Here is a 6,645-nt window from a genome sequence, read left to right on the forward strand (position 1 = left end):
ACCGATATCTTATATGGAAACTGCCATTGGTGAACGCATATAGGCATCATTGGATTCCAAAAATTCCTCCGTCAGTTCACGTTCACAACGCTCAACCCACAAGAATAGGAAAATCAGCTAAAAAACCAATCAGCGCCAGTCGCCAACTGGTTAACCAACAACAAAAATTGGCAACTTCCTTCAGTTGGGCGCCAAGTCATTAGCCAGCCTCTTTGAGGTGGAGGCCCACTCGGAGTACCGCTATGACTAGACGGGCCTTGCCTTGCGTTGTTCATATATTTTGTATGTATGCAACCATTAGCCGCCGCATGCACAAGCCACACACAGATGCTCACATGAGGATCGGGGGAAAGGGACTTGGGAGCTGGGGCCTGGGACTTCGCGACGTTTGCTTTGTGGCCCCTTCACTTTTTGGTGCTTTTTTTCTCGATCGGATGAAAAAGTTGCCGTAGCAAGTGCCGCTCGCCATTCGCGATTCGCATTCCGCTGGCCGAAAGTATCTTTGGAGTTTTGCATCTTGCGTCTGTCTGCGGTGCTTAACTGTAAATTGAGGCATGTGCCGCTATGCCCCTGCGCCTGTGCCCATACCATGCCCCTCCTCCAGCCATCCTCCTTTCCGAGGTGCTCTCTTCGGCTCTTTCTTTTGTTTGTCAAGTTCAATGTGCGTTGACAATTTTCCATTTCCAAATGGGCGACGTCATTCGCTTTGCCTGTTTCTGTTTCTATCTTAATATAGTATCTACATATAGCTTAGCTGCTTTTTGCACTTTCAAAACACAAACACACACGAAATCAAAATGTCATTGTATTTGCGAAGATTTGCGTGTGTTTAATTCCTTTTAAATCGAATCCCTATTTAAATTTCATCAACAAAAAATCCCGGAACTTAATAGTGCACTCAATCAGTCAGTCGTCCGTCGCCCTGATGATAAAGGTGCAGCGTGTGGATATTTTCCCAAAAATGTATCTTTCCATCTGCTCTTTCGCAGTGCATAAATCACTGATAGAAAGAAATAGGAGAAGGCAAGAAAATACCATCATCTTCTTCGTTTTTTGTTAGTTTTGTGAAAGCGCAAGTCGTTTGGCTCTGTGCTTCGTAGTTTTTACACTTTTACCAAGGAGCGAAAGACGTAGACACATACATATGTACATATGTACATGCATATGTACATTACAAGTACTTGTAGATACTTTTTACATACGGGCATCATAAGCATATTTTCTCTATTGCCCACGTACAGACATTGTTGTTGTCTTTAAGCCGCTTAATTGAAAGTCTTGACTTGACTTATGACTTGGTCAACGAAAAAGCCATTAACAGAGTTAAAAATGGAAAATGCTTTTGGTGTAGCTAAAATTGTTAAGTGAAATTTATGAAAAATATAATAATGAATAATAATGGCTAAGTGAGAATTAAACTCATCCAATACATCTGTGTCGCATTTTAAGCTTTCAAACGTCAATTTAATGAAATATACTAATTCGCTGAAATACATATAAAGTCCAATAAAAGAGCTTAGAAATGATTTAAGTCAAAATATCTGAGCTTGTCAGTGAACGTGAAAGTGGTGAAAATCAACAGAAATCAAACAATTTTCTTTAAGCAACAAAATAAGGTAAGGTCACTCGATGAATAAAATCTTCGCTGAATAATACCCTAAATTTTTTATATAATATAATAATATTAGATAGCTTTTAAGCTTTGAATTCCAATCTGTAGAAGTCTGGACGATCTGCTTTCCTCAGCAACTAAAACTGACATACTATGAATCGCGGGTATCCCATAGTCGCAATACTTTCTCGCAAATTTGTATACCCGATAAACGAAGAGTAATTAGGCTGTATTGTATTTGTTTCTGACCCCATACATTACATGTATGTATATTCTTGATCAATATCAATAGCCGAGTCGATATAGTCATGTCTGTCTGTCCGTCCGTCCATCTTGTTTGTCGGCTAGTTCTCAGAGACTGTAAAAGCTAGAGCCACCAAACTGTGCCTCCAGACTGCTCACACTGAAAGCAGTGTATTTAAAAAATTTGCCCCGTCCCTTCCGCCCACAGAAAGGTCGAAAATCAGCTGTTTCCACAATTTTGAAGATAAGATAAATCTAAAAACGTAGTTCCGTAGAGAATCTATCAGATCACCGAATTGGTATCAGATTGGATCATTACTAGCCAGAATAAAGAAATTAATTTCCAGTGACTAAACCCACCCCGTCCCGCAGTTTTTTTGTTTTGTGCACATTTTCTCCCCAACACACTTTGCTTCGCGCAGTGTGCGGCCGCTGCCTCTGCTTCTGCTCTAGTGGAGTGGGGGGGGGGGGGGGGGGGGGGGGGGGGGGGGGCAATAAAGGAGCGTGTTGACGTGAGAAGTGACGTAGATGTAGATGAAAGATGTAGAAAAATGTAAAATTTAAAATTTAAAAAAAACAGTTAATGTACAATGTGCCATTGAGTTTCTGGTATAAAAGTTGTGTCGCGTAAGAAGCGTCTCACACGTCTCTCCTCGTTTTTAGTTCCATTTATTAACTTGTTTTGAATGTCTATCAACGGCGTTCAAACAGCACATCAGGCTCTGAGCTCATGCCAAGATATTCGAGCAAAAACTTGTTTAGTGATTCATTATTAAAGCTATTGGTTTCGTTTTGTTTTATTTGAATTCTAACAGATTTTTTTGCATATTTTAGCGTGCAGTTTTGGAGTTTTGGTTCCGATCCAAAGACATGCTAAAATATTCGTATTTAATTTGTGATTGCTCAACATTTCGCTGCCGCTCTCTCTGGGTGTCTTTCCGAGTCGTTGCACATCTTTGACGCAACTTATCAGTCTGTCAATGTCAAGGTTGTTGTTTAGGTTGCCGTTTTGTTAAACATTTCTGATATTTGTTTTAAAATAAATATAAAATGCCCGAGTAAGCAGCTGTCTGGAAGCTTCCAATTGAAATTAAACACTTCTCAAGTGGAACGGACGCCCCGTCGCATCTCTTTTGTGTAATTTGTAATTGCTTTTTTTCGGACCAAGCAAAGCATAATTTAATCATTGTTGCGAGCAATTAGCTAAGGCTTAAGCTGAAAAAACGATACCGATATTATTTAGAGTACTAGGTAGTAAAAATATGCCAGCAAATGTTTCGAAGAAATCGGATGATAGTTGGAAATTAGTCGATTTCCTTTATAATCGTTTTTTTATCAGTAACTTTTTGTTGCGATTATTCTTCAAAATTATAGCCAAGTGAAAAGGTGCCTGCCCGTAGAAATTAAAGTTGCTTGCTCGGCCAATGACTAAATGCCCAAATAACACGATCACTTTGACTCCGTGTTCTTCAAGTCTTCGTTACCAGCAACAAAATATTAAATAAAAACAAATATTATCTTTTTCAAGGATGTAATTCATAATTACATATGTCATCGGCGATTAAGAAAAACCAATAACATCCGATCGTACCGCCATCTTTTAAGGTACTATCATCACTGTAGAGTGGTATACAATTTTTTATTAATTAATAAACCATTAGGGCAGACCTACAATACAGTTCAAAGCAAAAAGCTAAGCAAAGCAAAGAATATTTATCAATACCGTTTGGTTTCTTTTTCTAAGAATTTGCCCCAAAGCAACCAAAACCGTTAAGCATTTCACCTGGAACTACAGTCACTGTGGAGTGGAGAAGGAATAACTATCATAAATTTGGCTTTTTAATGATATTACCGTATTTTCATGCGTATTTTATGTGTGAAAATGATGCAGAAAGGCATACAAATAAGCGAGATCACGAGCTCTGGCTTTGGTTAGCCAGATGCCAAGTGGCAACTACACTATGTGTATAGCCATCAAGTTATTATAATGAGTAATTACGAGACCTTCCCCGAATGAACGTGAGCACACACAATACCAACAGCAACTTACCATTCTTCTCTGTTGGGCGCCTTCCAGTACCTTCGGATCATGACATTTCAGGTAAATGTGTTACTTTGGTGTGAGATGACACTGGGTGAGTTCCCAACGGGGTATTTAGCCAGAGCAGTAGGCAGAGAAAATGTAGCAAAGGTACTGGAAGACAAGCGTAGAACAATAAGACACACTAGACGGAAGACAGAGGAAAACTGCCCAAGCAGCTGGAACGTCGGAGGTCGCTGAACCCTCAGACTCTGCAAATATACTTTACACTAAGAAACTAACAAAAGCACCCAAAAGCAAGAAGGAGCGATATTTAGTTGACCAGTTTTGTGAATGGGTTTCATCTATTTTGTCCCGAAATTGGCTAAACACACAAAATTCCAATTGGCTTGAAGATCATAAAACTTGCTAATAATTCGTAATAATTTTCGTATTTTGTTGTTGTTTGGTTATGTGAATGTACTGTGCTTATAATTTTTTGTTTGTGTTATGTCACATTTATATTTGATACTTATAAGAATATATATATATATATAATATATATAATATATATATTTATATAAATGTTTACATAGACATTTGATGAATCAGTATTTATTCTATACTATACATTTAAAAACATAAATTTGACATCTGTGCTCATTTTTTTATGCCTGGTGATCGAAGTATGTAACTAAGGTAAATAAAGTGCGTTGCGCACAGAAGGAAACGTTTCCGGCTCTGTAAAGTATATGTATTTATATGTATGTATGTACATACATTTGTACATATATTCTTGATCAGCGTCAGTACCTGAGACTTTGTCCACTACAGCAACCAAATTTTGCATTTTGTATTTCAAAATTTCACCCCGTCTAATTCCGCACTCACAAAAGGCGAAAATCAGCAATGTACATCCACAATTTTTAAGATAAGTGAACCTTTCCGATTTTATCGTTATTATAGCCAGAATGACGAAATGCATGTCCAGTGGCTGTCCTCCACCCCATTAAGCAGATTTACTTATTTTTGTTGCTCATGCTATCACGCTCGCACAGTCTGCCTAATATAGTGTGCTACTCTGGCAGAAGGGGCGAGCTTAATTACTTGTTTATGTAGAAACAATTTAAAATGTTAAATTCATGAGCTTAAGTTTGTACATGTTATATAAATATGTATTTATCACACTAAGGTTACATACATACAGTTGTGTTCAATGAAATAGTGGTGCCCGCACCCCCATCACTTTCACAACTATTTTTGAGACCCTTCCAGTCGTTCCAATTAATCAATTGATACCATTTTGAATAGATTGGAAAGCAAGCATTATAAAACCGATGAAATCTTATTACATTTGCATTCCATCTTCTTGTTTTTCATGATTTTAGTCGAGTACCCACGAAATCTGCTGTTCAATGAAGTAGTAGTGCTGGGTGCAAGTATTTAAAAAAAATAAAAAACAAATCATTTTAAAAAGGACACCATCAGTAACATAGTAACATTAATATAGTCAATAATTTGATGAAAGATATTTTTGGACACGGCGGTAATTTTGTTTTTGGAGCGCAGAAGAAATCATTTCTCGGCCCAGTAGAGGAAACCTAAGATTTTGATTAAAAACTGAAGTCAGGAGGTATAATGGAATTGAAAACTAAGTTGAATGTGCTCTTACAATTGTAATAAGTATTTTAACTAGCAGAAAACCCTAAAAATTTACCTTTTATGCGAAAAACGTATCTTTTAGAGGTTGGTCGAAGGAAAGGTCAAGGTCTTCAATATCCTCAAAAGTTATGAAAGCTTTGTAAGTGTTACGACAGTTCGACTTAATTCACATTATTTAATTGATTATATAATATTTAATTTAATAATTAATATAAATTAAAAATAGGCTTGGCGGTCACAGACCTCAGATTAGTTTCCAAATTCTTGAAAAAAACAGTATTGGGAATGTTGGGTTGAGTCCAAATTAAGTTGTATTCCTAGCCTCCTAGTTGGAGCATTTCACAAAATTGTGTCTGACAGCTTACTTTTTCATACATACATTCATATTCCAGTTGAAAAACACCTTTAAAAAGGATCTATCAACAAGATAATGATCCGAAATACTCAAGAAAGCTCGCCAGAAATTGGGTTTCACCTGAAAAGATCTGCGTTTTTCCTGTCCCTGGATCTGAATGTCATCAAAATCTTATGGGGGAATGCCAAAAGCATTATAATAAATGAAATTGCATTCAGAGCAAAGTGAGAGCCAATGTTTAAAAATTAGTCCTATTAAAACTTGGGCAAGACCTTATTGATTTATTCCAGGCGGGAGCAAGGAAGTAAAAATTGATAAAAACTACTATTTCATTGAACAGCACTTTTCATGGATATTTTTGCAAAGTAATGTAAAACAAGAAGACGGAATGAAAATGTTCCAGGATTACTGCTGGTTTCTAATGTGTACATTTCAGGCTTTCTAAAAAGGTATCACTTGTTTAATTTGAATGCTTGGAAGCTTTCTTGAAAATTCTGCGCAAAATGAGTTATAGCTCATAACACTCTTTAAATGAGCACTCTCGATCTGTCCGTGGCCCGAGAAGATCCGGCAACTAAACCGCTTCCAATAACTGTAAACAACGTGACAAATCTCAAACATTATTGTTCTGTTCCCATTTGTCGCTGGCTGGCTGACTGCAAGCGGCCACTCGCTGCCTGCTGACCCACTCGCCGCTATTGATGGAGCATATCATCCACCACATCAGACGATGCGATGGCACACATACGATTA

The sequence above is a fragment of the Drosophila guanche genome, unplaced genomic scaffold, assembly GCF_900245975.1.
Source record: "Drosophila guanche unplaced genomic scaffold, DGUA_6, whole genome shotgun sequence".
Classification (NCBI taxonomy): Eukaryota; Metazoa; Arthropoda; class Insecta; order Diptera; family Drosophilidae; genus Drosophila; species Drosophila guanche.